This window comes from Rhinopithecus roxellana, chromosome 7, assembly GCF_007565055.1.
Source record: "Rhinopithecus roxellana isolate Shanxi Qingling chromosome 7, ASM756505v1, whole genome shotgun sequence".
In the NCBI taxonomy this organism is placed as follows: Eukaryota; Metazoa; Chordata; class Mammalia; order Primates; family Cercopithecidae; genus Rhinopithecus; species Rhinopithecus roxellana.
The window spans coordinates 45978325-45999383 of NC_044555.1; positions in this window are offsets into that span (position 1 = coordinate 45978325).

The following is a 21059-nucleotide window of genomic DNA, read 5'->3' on the forward strand; positions in this document are numbered from 1 at the left end:
GAGCATTTCTGAACTGATTTCTGTTAGTAGTTTCACAGTTTGAGAAATTGAACTTAAATCTTTAATCCATTTTCATTTGATTTCATATATGGTGAGAGATAGAGGTTTAGTTTCATTCTGTGTATGGTGAGGATGTGGAGAAAGAGGAAGTCTCGTACACTGTTGTTGGGAATGTAAATTAGTACAGACACTGTAGATAACAGTATGAGGGATCCTCAAAAACAATAAATAGAACATATGATCTGGCAATCCCACTGATAGGTCCATATCCAAAAGAAAGAAAATCAGTATATTGAAGAGATATCTGTACTCCCATGTTAATTGTAGCATTATTCTCAATAGCCAAGATTTAGAATCATTCAAAGTGTACATCAACAGATGAATGAAGAAAATGTGATACACATATTTAGTGGAGTGTTATTTGGCCATAAAAGTAGTAAAATCCTATCATTTGAAACAACATGGACAGAACTGAAGGATATTACATTAAGTGAAATAAGCCTGGCACAAAAAGACAAATTTTGCATGTCCCCACTTATATGTGGGAGCTAAAAATGAAAACAATTGAACTCATGGAGATAGAAAGTAGAATGAGGATTACCAAGGGCTGGGAAAGGTAGCAGTGGGTGTGGGGGTGTGGTGTAGGGACAATTAATGGGTGCAAAAATAAAGTTAGATAGAATGAATAAGATCTAGGAGTTGATAGCACAACAGTTGACTAGAGTCAACAATAATTTATTGTATATTTTAGAATAACCAGAAGAGTGGAATTGGAATGCTCTTAACACAAAGAAACAATAAATACTTGAGTTAATGGATACCCCTATAACCCTGATGTTATTATTACACATTGTATGCCTGTATCAAAACATCACATATATTCTTTGAATATATACACTATTATGTACCAAAAGTAATTAAAATTAAAAATAGATAAAAAATAAATGAATTTAATTAAAAACCAACAATGCACTAAGCACTGTGCCAAGTGTGTTCATTAAATAATTTTAAATAATCCATACATTATTCTGACTTTTAATATAAGTAAACCAAGGTTCTGGAGGGTGAATTTGCTGGCTATTACTCCAAAAGTTCTAAGGTAGGGACTCAAGGCCAACTCTGTCTGACCCCAAGTCTCACTGAATAATGGTGCCTTTAAGTTAAGAAATTAAAGCAGTCCTGCTCCAGACTTAACTGGCCAATGTAGGAAACGCTGAATAGCTAGTATGTGTAAGGTACTGTGCTAGGTGCAATCAGAGAGAGATATGATTAAAACATGGTTTCTGATCTATGTAATCATGACTATAATTCAAGGTAGGTCATTGTTAAATACTATACAACTGGTATAAGTAAAATATTTTGAGATTTGAATCAAAATACAATTTCTGATGGTTAGGTTTTCAAATTCCTTAACTCAGGTACATGTGCATTACAGAGGTTTTTGTGGACTGGAGTAGGGATTTAACTGCCATAATACTGTGTGTATGATAAGATACATTGTGAGTCCTAGTGCAACCAACCTACAAATAAAAGGTTAAAATACAACCATCTCTAAGTTAGGAGGTGTAAGAGTTGGGTTTGAGATGGCTGCATGCCTGATGCTTCAAAAGAAACTAGGGGGATAAATGGAAAGGATTTCCTATTCAAGAAAGGTGTGTTTAAATTCTTGCTTCATCACTTTTAGGTGCATGACTTCTGGTGAATTGCCTAACCTTTCTGAGTTGCAGCTTCCACAGGTGTAAAATAAAGTAATGGGTATGGAAGTGCATTGTAAAGGATATAAATGTGACACAACCTAGTTAATGTATTTATTTTTATTATAGATATATGTGGCTTCTTCTCCTTTTCATTTGCATAAATATTCATTTTGTGTGAGTGTGGCAGCCAGTGTCTTCATGTAGTTAAACAGGGCACAGCATTTTAAGAAGGTTGTTCCTTCTTACTTGGTAAATAAAAGAGTAATGTTTGGTGAGTGGCTACTCCACTCCAAGCACTTAGTCCTCAGGAAATATACAATCTCATTAAGGTAAGAAGATGCTTGTAAATATAATTAGAGCTAATGTTTACTGAGTCTATAGTACGTACAAGGAATCATGTAAACACTTTATGTATGTTGTCTAGACAAACTATTACAATATTCCTGTATATTGATAATACTATCTTCATCTTACAGATGAGAAAATTTAAGGTATAGAGAAGTTAAATTACCTACTTGAGGTTAGACATGCAATGAACAAGAACCTGAAACTCAAGCTCAGGCAGTTCGGTAAAACCATGCTCATACCTGCTCTCCCATGTGAACAGAGAAGAAACAATACCAGTCTCTTTGCCAAGAGATGTATTAGTGAGCTAGATAATACATTACAAGTGCTGCAGGAATGCAGATCCCAAAGAAGCTCAAGAAGATGAAACTTCAAGGCCACAAGGATTCTCCCTCAGTTAAGTGTAGACGTTAGCTGTCAGAATACCTTTCTTTCCTTAAACAGATCCCGGGCTTTCTAGGACTCTTTCAGTCTTTGATAATGGGGTTATATCCTTGCCTGTTATGTCACCCCTTGGATTTCTTCTTAAGGTAGAAAATAAAATAGTAAGGGTAGAATCGTCTAGTCGCCATCCTCCTTTTTATTAAGCTAATATTCTGTCTTATCCAGGTTTTGAATTTACCCAGGTGGTTGCTGTGCACATTAAGTACACTTAATGTTAATGGAGGAGTAAGAAACCCTGAATGATTGCTTTATTGACAACTTTCAATGACTTGGATCTTCTTTTGTGAGCAGTTTTTCTGTTGTGGATATTGGTGGCTCAAAGGGGAGGGTTTCTTTAATGAAGAATTAAGTTCTTAATGGTGGAGTGTCTAATTACATATTTACTAATTACTGTTACATAATCTGTTAGTCTATTTGCGCACTGCTGATAAAGACATACCCGAGACTGGGCAATTAACAAAGAAAAGAGGTTTAATGGAGAACTCACAGTTCCATATGACTGGGGAAGCCTCACGATCGTGGTGGAAGGTAAGGAAAAGCAAGTCACATCTTAGTGGATAGCAGTAGGAGAACAGAGAGAGCTTCTTCAGGGAAATTCCCATTTTTAAAACCATCAGGTCTCATGAGACTCATTCACTCTCACAAGAACAGTGCAGAAAACACCTGCCACCATAATTCAATCACCTCCAACTGGGTTCCTCCCATGAAAATTGGGAATTGTGGGAGTTACAATTCAAGATGAGATTTGGGTTGGGACAGAACCAATCCATATCATTCCACCCCTGGCCCCTCACAAATATCATGTCCTCACATTTCAAAACCAATACCTTTCCAACAGTCCCCAAAAGTCTTAACTCATTTCAGCGTTTACTCAAAAGTCCACAGTCCAACATCTCATCTGAGATAAAGCAAATCCTTTCCAACTATGAGCCTGTAAAATCAAAAGCAAGATACTTTCTAGATACAATGAGGGTACAGGCATTGGGTAAAGATAGCCATTCCAAATGAGAGAAATTTGCCAAAACAAAGGGTCTACAAGGTCCAGGAAAGTCCAAAATCTAGCAGGGCAGTCAAATCTTAAAGCTCCAAAATGATCTCCTCTGACTCCATGTCTCACATCTGGGTATGCTGATGCAAGAAGTGGTTTCCCATGGTTTTGGGCAGCTCTGCCTCTGTGGCTTTTCAGGGTACAGCCTAATTCCCAGATGATTTCACTGGCTGGTGGTGAGTGTCTACAGCTTCGCCAGGCACACAGTGCAAGCTGTCAGTGGACCTACAATTCTGGGATCTGGAGGACAGTGGCCCTCTTCTCACAGCTCCACTAGGTGGTGCCCCAGTGGGGAACTCTATGTGGGGGCTCCAACCCCACATTTCCCTTCCACACTGCCCTAGCAGAGGTTCTCCATGACAGCCCCACTCCTGCTGCAAACTTCTGCCTAGACATCCAGGTGTTTACATACATCCTCTGGAATCCAGGTGGAGGTTCCCAAACTTCAATTCTTGACTTCTGTGCACCCACAGGCTCAACACCACATAGAAGCTTCCAAGGTTTGGGGCTTGCACCCTCGAAAGCCACAGCCTGCTCTGTACCTTGGCCTCTTTTAGTCATGGCTAGAGTTGCTGGGACACAGGGCACCAAGTCTCTAGACTGCACACAGCACAGGGACACTGAGTCTGGTCCACAGAATCACTTTTTGTCCTCCTAGGCCTCCAGGCCTGTGATGGAAGGGGCTGCCGTGAAGACCTCTGACATGCCCTGGAGACATTTTCCTCATTGTCTTGCAGATTAACATTCAGCTCTTCATTACTTATTCAAAGTAATGCAGCAGGCTTGAATTTCTCCTCAGAAAATAGAATTTTATTTTCTATCACGTTGTCAGACTACAAATTTTCTTAACTTTTATGCTGTTTCCCTTTTAAAACTGAATGCCTTTAACAGCACCCAAGTCACATATTGAATGCTTTGCTGCCAGAAATTTCCTCCACCTGATACCCTAAATCATCTCTCTCAAGTTCAAAGTTTTACAAATCTCTAGGGCAGAGGCAAAACGTGACCAGTCTCTCTGCTAAAACATAACAAGAGTCACCTATGCCCCAGTTCCCAACAAGTTCCTCATCTTCATCTGAAATCACCTCAGCCTGGACCTTAGTGTTCATATCACTATCAGCACTTTTGTCAAAGCCATTCAACTAGTCTCTAGGAAGTTCCAAACTTTCCCACATTTTCCTGTCTTCTTCTGAGCCCTCCAAACTGTTTCAACCTCTGCCTGTTACCCAGTTCCAAAGTCATTTCCACATTTGTGGGTATATTTTCAGCCACACCCCACTCTACTAGTGCCAATTTATTGTATTAGTCCATTTTCACACTGCTGTTAAAGACATATGTGAGACTGGGCAATCTACAAAGGAAAGAGGTTTAATTAGACTTGCAGTTTCACATGGCCGGGAAAGCCTCACAATCATGGCGGATGGTAAGAAGGAACAAGTCACATCTTACATGGATGGTGGTAGGCAAAGAAAGAGCTTGTGCAGGAAAATTCCTATTTTTAAAACCATAAGATCTCATGATACTTATTCACTATCATGAGAACAGCACAGGAAAGATCCAACCCCATAATTCAATCACCTCCCACTGGGTTCCTCCCACAACATGTGGGAATTGTGGGAGTTACAATTCAAGATAAGATTTGCATGGGGAAACAGCAAAACCATATCATATAACATAGACATAAATATCAACACTCAAACAGATAATAGACAGATTTCTAAAGACAGGAATGATCTTAAAGTATGTGGAGTATGGCTGTCTAGATCAGGATATCTAATGGGATAACAATAAGCAGTTTGCTTCTACCTACCTGCTGCAGAGCTAGCATGTCCCATTTTAGTACACCTCTTAAGGGATAAAATAGCATAACCAAAGCACTCCATTAAAATGCAAAAACAGTCATGTGTTGCTTAAAAATTGGGATACATTCTCAAGAAATGTATCCTTTAGCAATTTCATCATTGTGCCAACATCATAGAGTGTGTTTATATAAACCTATATGGTGCAGGGTACACCTATGCTATATAGCATAGTCTATTGCTCCTAGGCTATAGATATGTACAGTATATGACTGTACTGAGTACTGTAGGGAATTGTAACTCAATGGCAAGTACTTGTGTATATAAACATATCTAAGCATAGAAAAAGTACAGTAAAAATACATTATTATAAACATATAGGAACACCGTCATATATTTGGTTCATCATGTATTGAAATGTCATTATGTGGTACACGACTGTAAATTAAATCTTTGATTCAGAAGAGTATCTGTTAGTTAGAAGTAATCTAGCTGGATAGGGCTTGTAACAAAGAACAAAGTGGGTATGTTTGGTTTAGATTGAGTCATCTTGAAAAAGCCTGGAAATGATTTGTGCCAATATAATGAATGGATGAAAAAAACATAATAATGCTAAGAGAGGCATTTTTCACAGCTGTGCCTCCCCAGCACCATGCCCCTTAGTCTTGACTCTTCAAGCTCCACTCTCACCCTTGCCAAAGCCACTGACACAGGTGGAGCCCAATTTTGGACCCCTTGCATGGGATCTGGCATGCCTCAGAAAAGCCAGAGCACTTGCTGGCATGAGTGACTCTTGCAGAAATATAGAATAGTGGTTCAGAGTGTCAACTTTGAATAAAAAATAGAATGCATTTTAGGCACTGTTCTGCAGTTTTTTATAGGTTTGGTCCTGTGCAACTTAGTTAATTTATCAAGGCCCTTTATCTAATAAGGTCAATACAGATAGTAACTATTTCATTAAGGCATTGTGAGAATTAAATTAGTTATTTCATGTAAAGCTCTAAGCACAGTGCCTGGAACATAGAAATGCCCAATAATTGTTGCTATGATGATAATGACAACTGATAATTATGATGACAATAAACACAAGGAAAGCTACAGTTTTAGACCTTAGACCTTCTGTTTACCAGTCAACTCATTTTGTGCACAACTCAAATACTGTGTTAATTGGGGGCCACTGATGAATGCTAGGGTAACATTTCCCATCATGTCTTTTATTCTTTGTAGTTCATGTTTAAGACCCATTCAGATCTACGTTCTTAACTGATGTTGTATATTTCTTAAAGTCAGTTGTTCATTTAACAATTTTAGAGTACATTTTGTGTGTGTTTTAAATTTCAGGGATACAGTGGTAAATTAGACTGATGCAGTTTTAGAGCTTGCAGTCTAATAAGTTATGTCTATTTACTTTACTCCATAGCACATACAGGAAATATGATAAATGAGTATGCTTAACAAGAAATCTGAATTCATTTAATGTTAGTGGTAACCATGACAATGTAATTTCATTTATAGCTCTGTGAATTAAAGAGATTTACAAACTCCTGAAATCTCACAGTCAGTAAGTGTCAAAGCTAGGACTTCACTCAGAGAGTGCTTTTAATTATGCCTTACAACGTTTTTAGTTTTATAGTGTAAGAAATAATGTTAAACATAAGAGTAAATCTGCCAACAATCAGAAATGTGCAACAAGACAGTGAAGTAGTGAGTTTCCCTTTACCAAAGGTTTTTAATTGGAAGCTGGAATTCCCCTTATAGATAAGGGGAAGGGGTTATTAAATTAGGAGAAGATGTGGATGAGGTAGCCCTTGTAGACCCTTTCCAATCTAAAATACGCATTTCTCCCCATATGTCTCTTCATTTAACAAACTCCTTTTTAAATTTTAAATTTTATCTTAAGCAAGACATTACCTAAGTACTATTTTGCTGCCCCTTCTATTTGCTTCCTATATTTTCTCATTAGACATGACACAATGTCAATTTTGTTCACTAAATATATTCATATATTTGAAGTTGATTTTGATTAAAATGCTAAAAACATTGATTAAACATATATTGATACATAAAGTGGAGAAAGTAATTTAATTACAATGTAAATTATTGTCATTTTTCTAGTTTCTATGTTGGGTTGTTAATTCTCAGGTATTTTCTATATAATTAGAAGAGCAAAAGAGGACCACACATGGACTAATAATGAGAGTGTGTTACAAAACAAGGATTATGTATTAAAATCTGTACCAGAGGTTCAACACAGCTTGTGAATTGTCATTAACAACTCAAATTCTACTGGTTTTTGTTTCTATCAACACTCATAGGACCTCAGTCAATGCAAATCATTTTCTTAGTATCTCTGGATTTTTGAGAAGATGTCTTGTATGCCTGAAAATTAAACTTAATTTTCTGTGATTTCAACATATCTCTGAATTTTTGTCCTAAACTTGGTTCCCTTGGTATGTCTTCTAGGACTGTATAATTCTACTGCAGTATAAGGACCTCAATATGGCAAGTTAAATGATTTTCTGTCATAAATTTTGAAAAAAGCCTTGCTTCCACTTTTTGTACTATAATCTGTCGTAGAGGTACATGCCATATACTTAATTAGAAAAGCAAAATAGGACCACACATGGACTAATAATGACAATGTGTAACAAAACAAGGATGATGTATGAAAATCTGTACCAGAGGTTCAACACCAGCCTCTGTGACCATACATATGGTCATATATTCATATATTTGAAGTTGGTTTTGATTAAAAATGCTGAAAACATTGATTAAACATATATTGATGCATAAAGTGGAGAAAGTAATTTAATTACAATGTAAATTACTGTAAGTTTTCTAGTTTATATGTTGAGATGCAATTCTATGTCATAGAGGTATATGTCATAGAGGTATATCCCAAAGTGCTGTATATGTTTCCCATATTAACATAATTTTAGTGTGATAGATAACATTAAAGCATTTTTTTTTTTTTTTTTTTTGAGATGGAGTCTTGCATCTTGCTCTGTCGTCCAGGCTGGAGTGTGGTGGTGCAATCTTGGCTTGCTGCAACCTCTGCCTCCCAGGTTCAAGTGATTCTCCTGCCTCAGCCTCCTGAGTAACTGGGATTACAGGCATGTGCCACGGCGCCAGACTACTTTTTGTATTTTTAGTGCAGATGGTGTTTCACCACACTGGCCGGGCTGGTCTTGAATTTCCGACCTCAAGTAATCCGCCTGCCTTGGCCTTCCAAAGTTGTGGGACTACGGGCGTGAGCCACCCCACTCATCCTAACATTAAAGCATTTTTATGTGATTTTCTCCAGCAGTAATTAGAAGTCAAGGTCTATAACTAGAGAATGGGGCAGATTTAACAATACAATGTTGGGATTCTGAAGAATGAATGGAACAAAGAGAAACAATCACTGAAGCCCTTACCAGAAGCTTCTCATGAAAAGATAGGCTGGTAATCCACACACCATATATTTGTAAATAACTTGTGAGGGAAAAGAACATTTGGTAATTAAAACTGAAAATATAATCAGACGTGAGAGTTTATTAAAATCCAAAGTGATTGCTCAGTTTGTGCCCATAAGCCAGTTACATTATTACCCCATCCATATTTAAGTAATAATTCTCAAAGTAGCAATAAAATCCTTGGGTTATTGAAACTGATATATGTGTTTGACACAATTAGACTGACTTCCACTTTACTTCATAGTCACACATTGTATTTCAGTAGGATAGCTAGTATCATCAGATATTTGTTGCTTATATAGTTGAAGATGTTTCTCAATAGACGTTTAAAAAAATAGAAACTGGTCTCTAGTTTCCAAGTGGAAGGCAAAAACTTATCCCATTTCACCTCTAACTTATGCTTTACCTAACCAAGCCAGGATATAAACTATCTGTTGTTAAAGAATATGCATATGACCTAGAGTTGAATTAAAGCATTTTAAATGATTCCACCATTATTTTCTACTGCTGCTAACAGTTCCTGTGAGGATTCCTGAGAGTGGAATACAGCATTGTGTGTCATCTAATTGTCAGCCCCACTCCCTGTCTTCCTTGCATGGTGGTTACACGAATAAGAGAGCAAGGATCTGAGGGGCGGAGAAAGATGGCCGAATAGGAACAGCTCCAGTCTCCAACTCCCAGCGGGAGCAACACAGAAGACCGATGATTTCTGCATTTTCAACTGAAGTACTGGGGTCACCACATTAGGGAGTGCCGGACAATCGGTGCTGGTCAACTGCTGCAGCCTGACCAGCGAGAGCTGAAGCAGAGCGAGGCATTGCCTCACCTGGGAAGTGCAAGGGTGAAGGGAATCCCCTTTTCATAGCCAGGGGAACTGAGACACTAAAACACCTGGAAAATCGGGTTACTCTCACCCCAGTACTGTGCTTTAAGTAAACGGGCACACCAGGAGAATATATACCACACCTGACTGGGAGGATCCCACGCCCACTTAGTCTCCCTCATTGCTAACAGAGCAGTCTGTGATCTAACCACAAGGCAGCAGCGAAGCTGGGGGAGGGGCGCCCGCCATTGCTGAGGCTTAAGTAGGTAAACAAAGCCGCTGGGAAGCTCAAACTGGGTGGAGCTCACAGCAGCTCAAGGAAACTTGCCTGTCTCTGTAGAATCCACCTCTGGGGACAGGGCACAGTTAACAACAACAACAACAAAAACAGCAGGAACATATGCAGAAGCAAACGACTCTGTCTGACAGCTTTGAAGAGAGCAGTGGATCTCCGAACATGGAGGCTGAGATCTGAGAAGGGACAGACTGCCTGCTCAAGTGGGTCCCTGACCCCTGAGTAGCCTAACTGGAAGACATCCCCCACTAGGGGCAGTCTGACACCCCACACCTCACAGAGTGGAGTATACCCCTGAGAGGAAGCTTCCAAAGTAAGAATCAGACAGGTACACTTGCTGTTCAGCAATATTCTATCTTCTGCAACCTCTGCTGCTGATACCCAGTCAAACAGGGTCTGGAGTGGACCTCAAGCAATCTCCAACAGACCTACAGCTGAGGGTCCTGACTGTTAGAAGGAAAACTATCAAACAGGAAGGACACCTATACCAAAAGCCCATCAGGACGTCACCATCATCAAAGACGAGAGGCAGATAAAATCACAAAGATGGGGAGAAAGTAGGGCAGAAAAGCTGGAAATTCAAAAAATAAGAGTGCATCTCCACTGCAAAGGAGCACAGCCCATCACCAGCAATGGATCAAAGCTGGTCAGAGACTGACTTTGACGAGATGAGAGAAGAAGGCTTCAGTCCATCAAACTTCTCAGAGCTAAAGGAGGAATTACGTACCCAGCGCAAAGAAACTAAAAATCTTGAAGAAAGAGTGGAAGAATTGAGAGCTAGAATAATTAATGCAGAGAAGGTCATAAACGAAATGACAGAGATGAAAACCATGACACAAGAAATACGTGACAAATGCACAAGCTTCAGTAACCGACTCGATCAACTGGAAGAAAGAGTATCGGCGATTGAGGATCAAATGAATGAAATGAAGCGAGAAGAGAAACCAAAAGGAAAAAGAAGAAAAAGAAATGAACAAAGCCTGCAAGAAGTATGGGATTATGTAAAAAGACCAAATCTATGTCTGATTGGGGTGCCTGAAAGTGAGGGAGGAAATGGAACCAAATTGGAAAACACTCTTCAGGATATCATCCAGGAGAACTTCCCCAACCTAGTAGGGCAGGCCAACATTCAAATTCAGGAAATATAGAGAACACCACAAATATACTCCTTGAGAAGAGCAACTCCAAGACACATAATTGCCAGATTCACCAAAGTTGAAATGAAGGAAAAAATTTTAAGGGCAGCCAGAGAGAAAGGTTGGGTTACCAACAAAGGGAAGCCCATCAGACTAACAGCAGATCTCTCGGCAGAAACTCTACAAGCCAGAAGAGAGTGGGGACCTATATTCAACATTCTTAAAGAAAATAATTTTCAACCCAGAATTTCATATCCAGCCAAACTAAGTTTCATCAGTGAAGGAGAAATGAAATCCTTTACAGATAAGCAAATGCTTGGAGATTTTGTCACCACCAGGCCTGCCTTACAAGAGACCCTGAAGGAAGCCCTAAACATGGAAAGGAACAACCGGTACCAGCCATTGCAAAAACATGCCAAAATGTAAAGACCATCGAGGCGAGGAAGAAACTGCATCAACTAACGAGCAAAATAACCAGTTAATATCATAATGGCAGGATCAAGTTCACACATAACTATATTAACCTTAAACGTAAATGGAGTAAATGCTCCAATTAAAAGACACAGACTGGCAAACTGAATAAAGACTCAGGACCCATCAGTCTGCTGTATTCAGGAGACCCATCTCACATGCAGAGACATACATAGGCTCAAAATAAAGGGATGGAGGAAGATCTACCAAGCAAATGGAGAACAAAAAAAAGCAGGGGTTGCAGTCCTAGTCTCTGATAAAACAGACTTTAAACCATCAAAGATCAAAAGAGACAAAGAAGGCCATTACATAATGGTAAAGGTATCAATTCAACAGGAAGAGCTAACTATCCTAAATATATATGCACCCAATACAGGAGCACCCACATTCATCAAGCAAGTCCTTAGAGACTTCCAAAGAGACTTAGACTCCCATACAATAATAATGGGAGACTTCAACACTCCACTGTCAACATTAGACAGATCAACGGGACAGAAAATTAACAAGGATATCCAGGAATTGAACTCATATCTGCACCAAGCGGACCTAATAGACATCTATAGAACTCTCCACCCCAAATCAACAGAATATACATTCTTCTCAGCACCACATCGCACTTATTCCAAAATTGACCACATAATTGGAAGTAAAGCACTCCTCAGCAAATGGAAAAGAACAGAAATTATAACAAACTGTCTCTCAGACCACAGTGCAATCAAACTAGAACTCAGGACTAAGAAACTCAATCAAAACCGCTCAACTACATGGAAACTGAACAACCTGCTCCTGAATGACTACTGGGTACATAACGAAATGAAAGCGGAAATAAAGATGTTCTTTGAAACCAATGAGAACAAAGATACAACATACCAGAATCTCTGGGACACATTTAAAGCAGTGTGTAGAGGGAAATTTATAGAACTAAATGTCCACAAGAGAAAGCGGGAAAGATCTAAAATTGACACTCTAACATCACAATTAAAAGAACTAGAGAGGCAAGAGCAAACACACTCAAAAGGTAGCAGAAGACAAGAAATAACTAAGATCAGAGCAGAACTGAAGGAGATAGAGACACAAAAAAACCCTCCAAAAAATCAAGGAATCCAGGAGTTGCTTTTTGAAAAGATCAACAAAATTGACAGACCCCTAGCAAGAGTAATAAAGAAGACAAGAGAGAGGAATCAAATAGACGCAATAAAAAATGATAAAGGGGATATCACCACCGACCCCATAGTAATACAAACTACCATCAGAGAATATTATAAACACCTGTACGCAAATCAACTAGAAAATCTAGAAGTAATGGATAATTTCCTGGACACTAACACTCTTCCAAGACTAAACCAGGAAGAAGTTGAATCCCTGAATACACCAATAGCAGGCTATAAAATTGAGGCAATAATTAATAGCCTACCCACCAAAAAAAGTCCAGGACCAGATGGATTCACAGCTGAATTTTACCAGAGGTACAAGGAGGAGCTGGTACCATTCCTTCTGAAACTTTTCCAATCAATAGAAAAAGAGGGAATCCTCCCTAACACATTTTACCAGGCCAACGTCTTCCTGATACCAAAGCCTGGCAGAGACACAACAAAAAAAGAGAATTTTAGACCAATATCCCTGATGAACATCGATGCAAAAATCCTCAATAAAATACTGGCAAACTGGATTCAACAGCACATCAAAAAGCTTATCCACCATGATCAAGTGGGCTTGATCCCTGGGATGCAAGGCTGGTTCAACATTCGCAAATCAATAAACATAATACAGCATATAAACAGAACCAAAGATAAGAACCACATGATTAACTCAATAGATGCAGAAAAGGCCTTTGGCAAAATTCAACAGCCCTTCATGCTAAGAATGCTCAATAAATTCGGTATTGATGGAACGTATCTCAAAATAATAAGAGCTATTTATGACAAACCCACAGCTAATATCATACTGAATGGGCAAAAACTGGAAAAATTCCCTTTGACAACTGGCACAAGACAGGGAAGCCCTCTCTCACCACTCCTATTCAACATAGTGTTGGAAGTTCTGGCTAGGGCAATCAGGCAAGAGAAAGAAATCAAGGGTATTCAATTAGGAAAAGAAGAAGTCAAATTGTCCCTGTTTGCAGATGACATGATTGTATATTCAGAAAACCCCATTGTCTCTGCCCAAAATCGCCTTAAGCTGATAAGCAATTTCAGCAAAGTCTCAGGATACAACATTAACGTGCAAAATCACAAGCATTCTTATACACCAGTAGCAGACAAACAGAGAGCCAATTCAGGAATGAACTTCCTTTCACAATTGCTTCAAAGAGAATAAAATATCTAGGAATCCAACTTACAAGGGATGTCAAGGACCTCTTCAAGGAGAACTACAAACCACTGCTCAGTGAAATAAAAGAGGATACAAACAAATGGAAAACATACCATGCTCGTGGATAGGAAGAATCAATATCGTGAAAATGGCCATACTGCCCAAGGTTATTTACAGATTCAATGCCATCCTCATCAAGCTACCAATGAGTTTCTTCACAGAATTGGAAAAAAACGGCTTTAAAGTTCATATGGAACCAAAAAAGAGTCCGCATTGCCAAGACAATCCTAAGTCAAAAGGACAAAGCTGGAGGCGTCACGCTACCTGACTTCAAACTATACTACAAGGCTACAGTAACCAAACACCATGGTACTGCTACCAAAACGGAGATATAGACCAATGGAATAGAACAGAGTCCTCAGAAATAATACCACACATCTACAGCCATCTGATCTTTGACAAACCTGAGAGAAACAAGAAATGGGGAGAGGATTCCCTATTTAATAAATGGTGCTGGGAAAATTGGCTAGCCATAAGTAGAAAGCTGAAACTGGATCCTTTCCTGACTCCTTATACGAAGATTAATTCAAGATGGATTAGAGACTTAAATGTTAGACCTAATACCATAAAAACCCTAGAAGAAAACCTAGGTAGTACCATTCAGGACATAGGCATGCGTAAGGACTTCATGTCTAAAACACCAAAAGCAACGGCAGCAAAAACCAAAATTGACAAATGGGATCTAATTAAACTAAAGAGCTTCTGCACAGCAAAAGAAACTACCCTCAGAGTGAACAGGCAACCTACCGAATGGGAGAACATTTTTGCAATCTACTCATCTGACAAAGGGCTAATATCCAGAATCTACAAAGAACTCAAACAAATATAGAAGAAAAAAACAAACAACCCCATCAAAAAGTGGGCAAAGTATATGAACAGACATTTCTCAAAAGAAGATATGCATACAGCCCACAGACACATGAAAAAAGGCTCATCATCACTGGCCATCAGAGAAATGCAAATCAAAACCACAATGCGATACCATCTCACACCAGTTAGAATGGCAATCATTAAAAAGTCAGGAAATAACAGGTGCTGGAGAGGATGTGGAGAAATAGGAACACTTTTACACTGTTGGTGGGATTGTAAACTAGTTCAACCATTATGGAAAACAGTATGGCAATTCCTCAAGAATCTAGAACTAGATGTACCATATGACCCAGCCATCCCACTACTGGGTATACACCCAAAGGATTTCAAATCATGCTGCTCTAAAGATGTATGCACACGTATGTTTATTGTGGCACTATTCACAATAGCAAAGACTTGGAATCAACCCAAATGTCCATCTGTGACAGACTGGATTGAGAAAATGTGGCACATATACACCATGGAATACTCTGCAGCCATAAAAAAGGATGCGTTTGAGTCCTTTGTAGGGACATGGATGCAGCTGGAAACCATCATTCTCAGCAAACTATCGCAAGAAGAGAAAACGAAACACCGCAAGTTCTCACTCAGAGGTGGGAACTGAACGATGAGATCACTTGGACTCGGGAAGGGGAACATCACACACTGGGGCATATCATGGGGAGGGGGGAGGGGTGAGGGATTGCATTGGGAGTTATAGCTGATATAAATGATGAATTGATGGGTGCTAACGAGTTGATGGTTGCAGCACACCAACATGTCATAAGTATACATATGTAACAAACCTGCACGTTATGCACATGTACCCTAGAACTTAAAGTATAATAATAATAATTAAAAAAACGACAAAAATCAAAAAGAGCAAGGATCTATGAAAGCGTTCATTTTCAGTGACTGTGGTAATATCTGATTAGGTAGCCCTACAGTACAGAATAATCAATTCAAAATGCAGAAAACTCATCTAGGACCCCATGTGTGTGTGAATTTTTGTATTGCCTTGTAAAACTAAGAACACTCAAGGAAACCAAATTATTAATGCATGACTGGCTCTAAATTTTCTAGGCATAAAAATGTATTGTAGTCTAAGGAAACTATCTAAAATTTATAAAGAATCTCTAAAATACCTCCAGATAAAATTATAATTCTCGTTGATAAAGCAGACATTTTACCACCAAAATCAGGAACATGGCAAAGATGCCCCTCTCACCATTCCTTTTCAGTATTGTACTGCAAATCTTAGCGAATGCAACAGGACAAGAAAAAATAAGTAGAAGATAAACAGATTGAGAAGGAAGCAGTAAAGTTGTTATTGTCCACATATTGCATATGTAGAATAATTTTTTAAAAAATTGACAAAGTTGACTATCCTGGAACTAATAAGCAATTATAGCAGAATTGAATGATACAAGTTTAATGTACAAAAGCCATTCAATCACATTTGTATATACAAGCAATAAAAAATACACACCTCTTATGTACCCCCAAAGATTAAAACTAAAAATTATGAGAAAAGAACAATTGGAATCCAATATTAAGTACGCAATACCAAGTACATTAGCATTTCCCAAAATGAAATACTTAGGTATAAATGTAATAAAATACGCTAATAAAAATCTGCTTTCTGTTGATATTTTCTGTAACATTAGAATTGTAGTTCTTTGGAAAATTCTCTGTATAAATAAAGTTAGGACTCTATGTGAGGAAGGAGATAAGATATTGGGCAGACCTTTCCTGATTATAGGATAATAGCTCTCTTCTGATGTTGGTTCTGTCATTGCTCTTTTCACATTACACATTTTTACATCATGTTTGGGATTTTTCTTGTACTTCTTGGAACTTCATTCTCTTCTATCTTCCTATGTCTACGTAATGGGAATATTTTAACAAGGTATTGTTAAATGCAATGTCACGTGACAGCTCTTGGTACTAGTAACAGTATATATTTCCATATGAAATAAACTTTAGTTGTGATGTATGCTGCTATATAACCTGTTTTCTTGTAGTTAACATTTGTTTTGTTTTGGCCACCCAGAAACTACTTTTCTGTATTGAAATATCCTAATTTTAATTTCACACTATGTACTTCAGGTGAAACTAAGTATAATACAAGCTCTATAGATACAAATTTATGGCATAAGCCTACAACAATCACATTTTACTCCTCTGACTATAGTTTTTGATTCAGGATTGAGTTTATGACAAAGGTCAAGCTAATTAGAGACAATGAGACTCAATTTCTGGACTTTTTTGGGTACTATCAGGAAATCAGATGTATTAGTTTGTTCTCATGCTGGTAATAAACACATATCCAAGACTGGATAACTTATAAAGGAAAGAGATACAACAGCCTCACAGTTCCACATGGCTGAGGAGACCTCACAATCATGACAGAAGGTGAAGGAAGAGCAAAGTCCAGTCTTACATGATGGCAGGCAAGAGACCATGTGCAGCATAACTCCCCTTTATAAAACCATAAGATCTCATGAGGCTTATTCATTATCACGAGAACAGCATGGGAAAAGCTCACCCTCATGATTAAATTGCCTCCCACCGGGTCCCTCACATGACACATGGGGATTTTTACAATTCAAAGTGAGTTTTGGGTTTACTAAATAGGTTGTCTTTTCCTCAATTTATATTTTTTATGCTTTGTCAAAGATCAGTTAGCTATATGTATTTAGCTTTATTTCTGTGTTATCTATTTTGTTCTATTGGATCATGTGCCAGCATTTATACCAGTACCATGCTGTTTTGATAACTATAGCCTTATAGTATAATTTGAAGTCGGTAATATGATGTCTCTAGATTTGCTCTTTTTGCTTAAGATTTCTTTGGCTATTTGAACTTCTATTTTATTCTATAAAATTTTTAGGATTGTTTTTCTAATTCTGTGAAAAATGTTGGTATTTTAATAGGAATTACATTGAATCTGTAAATTGTTTTGGACAGTATGGTTATATTAGTAATATTGACTCTTCCAATTCATGAGCATAGAATGTTCCCATATTTTGTGTGTATGTGTGTGTGTGCGTGTGTGTGTGCCATCTATGACTTATTTGAACAGTGTGTTGTAGTTATGCTTGTAGCTCTCCTTTAACCTCCCTGGTTAAAGATATTCCTAGGCATTTTATTTTTTCTTTGTAGCTGTTTTCAAAAGGATTGAGTTATTGATTTTATTCTCAGCTTGGTTATTGTTGTTGTATAACAGTGCCACTGACTTATGTACATTGATTGTGTAACCTGAGACTTTGTTGAATTTGTTTATCAAATCTAAGAGTTTTTGTTCAGGCTAGGACTTCCAGAACTATGTTAAATAGGTATGGAGAAAGTGGATATTCTTTTCTGATTCCAGTTCTCAGGAAGAATGTAATTTTTTTTTCCCATTCAGTATGATGCTGGCTGTGGGTTTGTCAGGTATGGCATTCTACTATTTTGAGGTAAGTGCCTTCAATGCTGAGTCTCTTAAGACTTCTTATCATATAGAGATGCTGCAACTAATCAAATGCTTTTTCTGCATCTGTTGAGGTAATGCTATAGTTTTTGCTTTTAATCCTTTGTATGTGATGTGTCTCATTTATTAACTTATGTATATAAACTATCCCTGCATCCTTGGGATAAAACCCACTTAATCATGGTGTATTATATTTTTGACGTGCTGTTGAATTTTGTTAACTGGTATTTTGTTGAGAATGTTTGCATCTATGTTCATCAAGAATACTGGTCTGTAGTTTCCTTTTCTTCTCTTTTCTTTCTTTCTTTCTTTCTTTCTTTCTTTCTTTCTTTCTTTCTTTCTTTCTTTTTTCTTTTTTCTTTTGTGTGTGTGTGTGTGTGTGTGTGTGTGTTTTGTTGTTGTTGTTATGTCATTACCCGGTTTTGCTATAAGGGTGATACTGGATTTATAGGACGATCTAGGGAAGAGGTCAGCAATAGCCAATTTTCACACTACTGATAAAGACATAACTGATACTGGGCAATTTACAAACAAAAGAGGTTTAATGGACTTGCAGTTACACATGGTTGGGGAGCTTCACAATCATGGTGGAAGGGAAGGAGGAGCATGTCACGTCTTACATGGATGGCAGCAGGCAAAGAGAGGGAGCTTGTGCAGGGGAACTCCTCTTTTTAAAACCATCAGATCTCATGACACTTATTCACTATCATAAGAACAACACAGGAAAGACTTACTCCCATGATTCAAACACCTTGCACTGGGTCCCTCTCACAACACGTGGGAATTCAAGATGAGATTTGGGTAGAGACATAGCCAAATCATATCATTCTGCATTCTGCCTGCCGCCCCCCCCCCAAATCTTACATCCTCACGTTTCAAAACCAATCTTGCCTTCCCAACATTTCCCCAAATTCTTAACTCATTTCATCATTAACTCAAAAGTCCACAATCCAAAGTCTTATCTGAGACAAGGTGACTACCTTCTACCTATGAGCCTGTAAAATCAACAGCAGATTAGTTACTTCCTAGATATAGTGGGGATACAGGCATTTGGTAAATACACAAAGGGGCTAAAGGGCCCATGCGAGTCCAAAATCCAGCAGGGCAGTCAAATCTTAAAAGCTTCAAAATGATCTCCTTTGACTCCATGTCTCACACCTGGGTTATGCTGATGCCAGAGGTAGGTTCCCCTGGTCTTGGGCAACTCTGTCCTTGTGGCTTAGCAGGGTACAACCTTCCTCCCAGCTGATTTCATGGGTTCATGTTGAGTGTCTGTGGCTTTTCCAGGCACACAGGGTAAGCTGTCAGTGAATCTACCATTCTGGGGTATGGAGGTCAGCAGTCTTCTTCTCACAGCTCCACTTGGTAGTGCCTCAGTAGGGACTCTGTGTGGGAGCTCCAACTCCTCATCTCCCTTCCACACTGCCCTAGCAGAGGTTCTGTATGAGAGCCCCACTCCTGCAGCAAAATTCTGCTGGGACATCCAGGCTTTTCTAAGTGGAGGATCCCAAACCTCAATTCTTGACTTCTGTGCACCTACAGGCTTGACATCACATGGAAGCTGCCAAAACTTGAAGCTTCCACCCTCTGAAGTCACATTCCATTTCTACATTGGCCCCTTTCAGTCACAGCTGGAGTGGCTGGGACACAGGGCACCATTCCCTAGGCTGCATACAGCAAGGGGACCCTGGGCCTGGCCCATGGAACCACATTTTCCTCCTAGATCTTAGGACTTGTAATGGGAGGCACAGCTGTGGAGATCTCTGACATGCTCTGGAGACATTTTCTTCATTGTCTTGGAGATTAACATATGGTTTCTCATTACATATGCAAATTAATGCAGCAGGATTGAATTTCTCCTCAGAAAATAGGATTTTCTTTTCTATTGCATTGTCAGGCTACAAATTTTCTGAATTTTTATGCTCTGCTTTCCTCATAAAACTGAACGCCTTTAACAGCACCCAAGTCACCTCTTGAATGCTTTGCTGCTTAGAAATTTCTTCTGCCAGATACCCTAAATCATCTCTCTCATGTTCAAAGTTCCACAAATCTCTAGGGCAGGGGCAAAATGCCACCAGTCTCTCTGCTAAAACATAACAAGAGTCACCTTTGCTCCAGTTCCCAACAAGTTCCTCATCTCCTTCTGAAACCCACTCGGCCTGGACCTTATTGTTCATATCACTATCAGCATTTTTTGTCAAAGTCATTTTGACATGTGAGAAGTTCCAAACTTTCTCACATTTTCCTGTCTTTTTCTGAGTCCTCTAATCTGTTCCAACTTCTGCCTGTTACACAGTTCCAAAGTGATTTCCACATTTTGGGGTATATTCTCAGCAATACCCCACTCTACTGGTACCAATTTACTGTATTAATGCATTTTCATGCTGCTGATAGAGACATGCCAGAGACTGGGCAATTTACAAAAGAAAGAGGTTTAATGGACTTACAATTACATATGACTGGGGAAGCCTCACCATCATAGTGGAAGGCAAAGAGGAGCAAGTCACATTTTATATAAATGGCAGGACACAAAGAGAGAGAGTTTGTGCAGGGTAACTTTTTAAAAATATCAGATCTCATGAGGCTCATTATCATGAGAATAGCATGGAAAAGACTTGCCCCCATTATTTAATCACCTCCCACTGGTTCCTTCCCAAAACAGATGGAAATTCAACGTAAGATGTGGGTGGGGACACAGTCAAATGATATCAGGTCCCTTTCTCTCAATCTTTTGAAATGGTTTCACTAGGACTGATAACAATATTTCTCTGAATGTCTGCTATAATTCAGGTCCTAAGCTTTTATTATGTTGGCCATTTGTAAATTATGAATGCAATCTTGCCGCTTGTTATTTG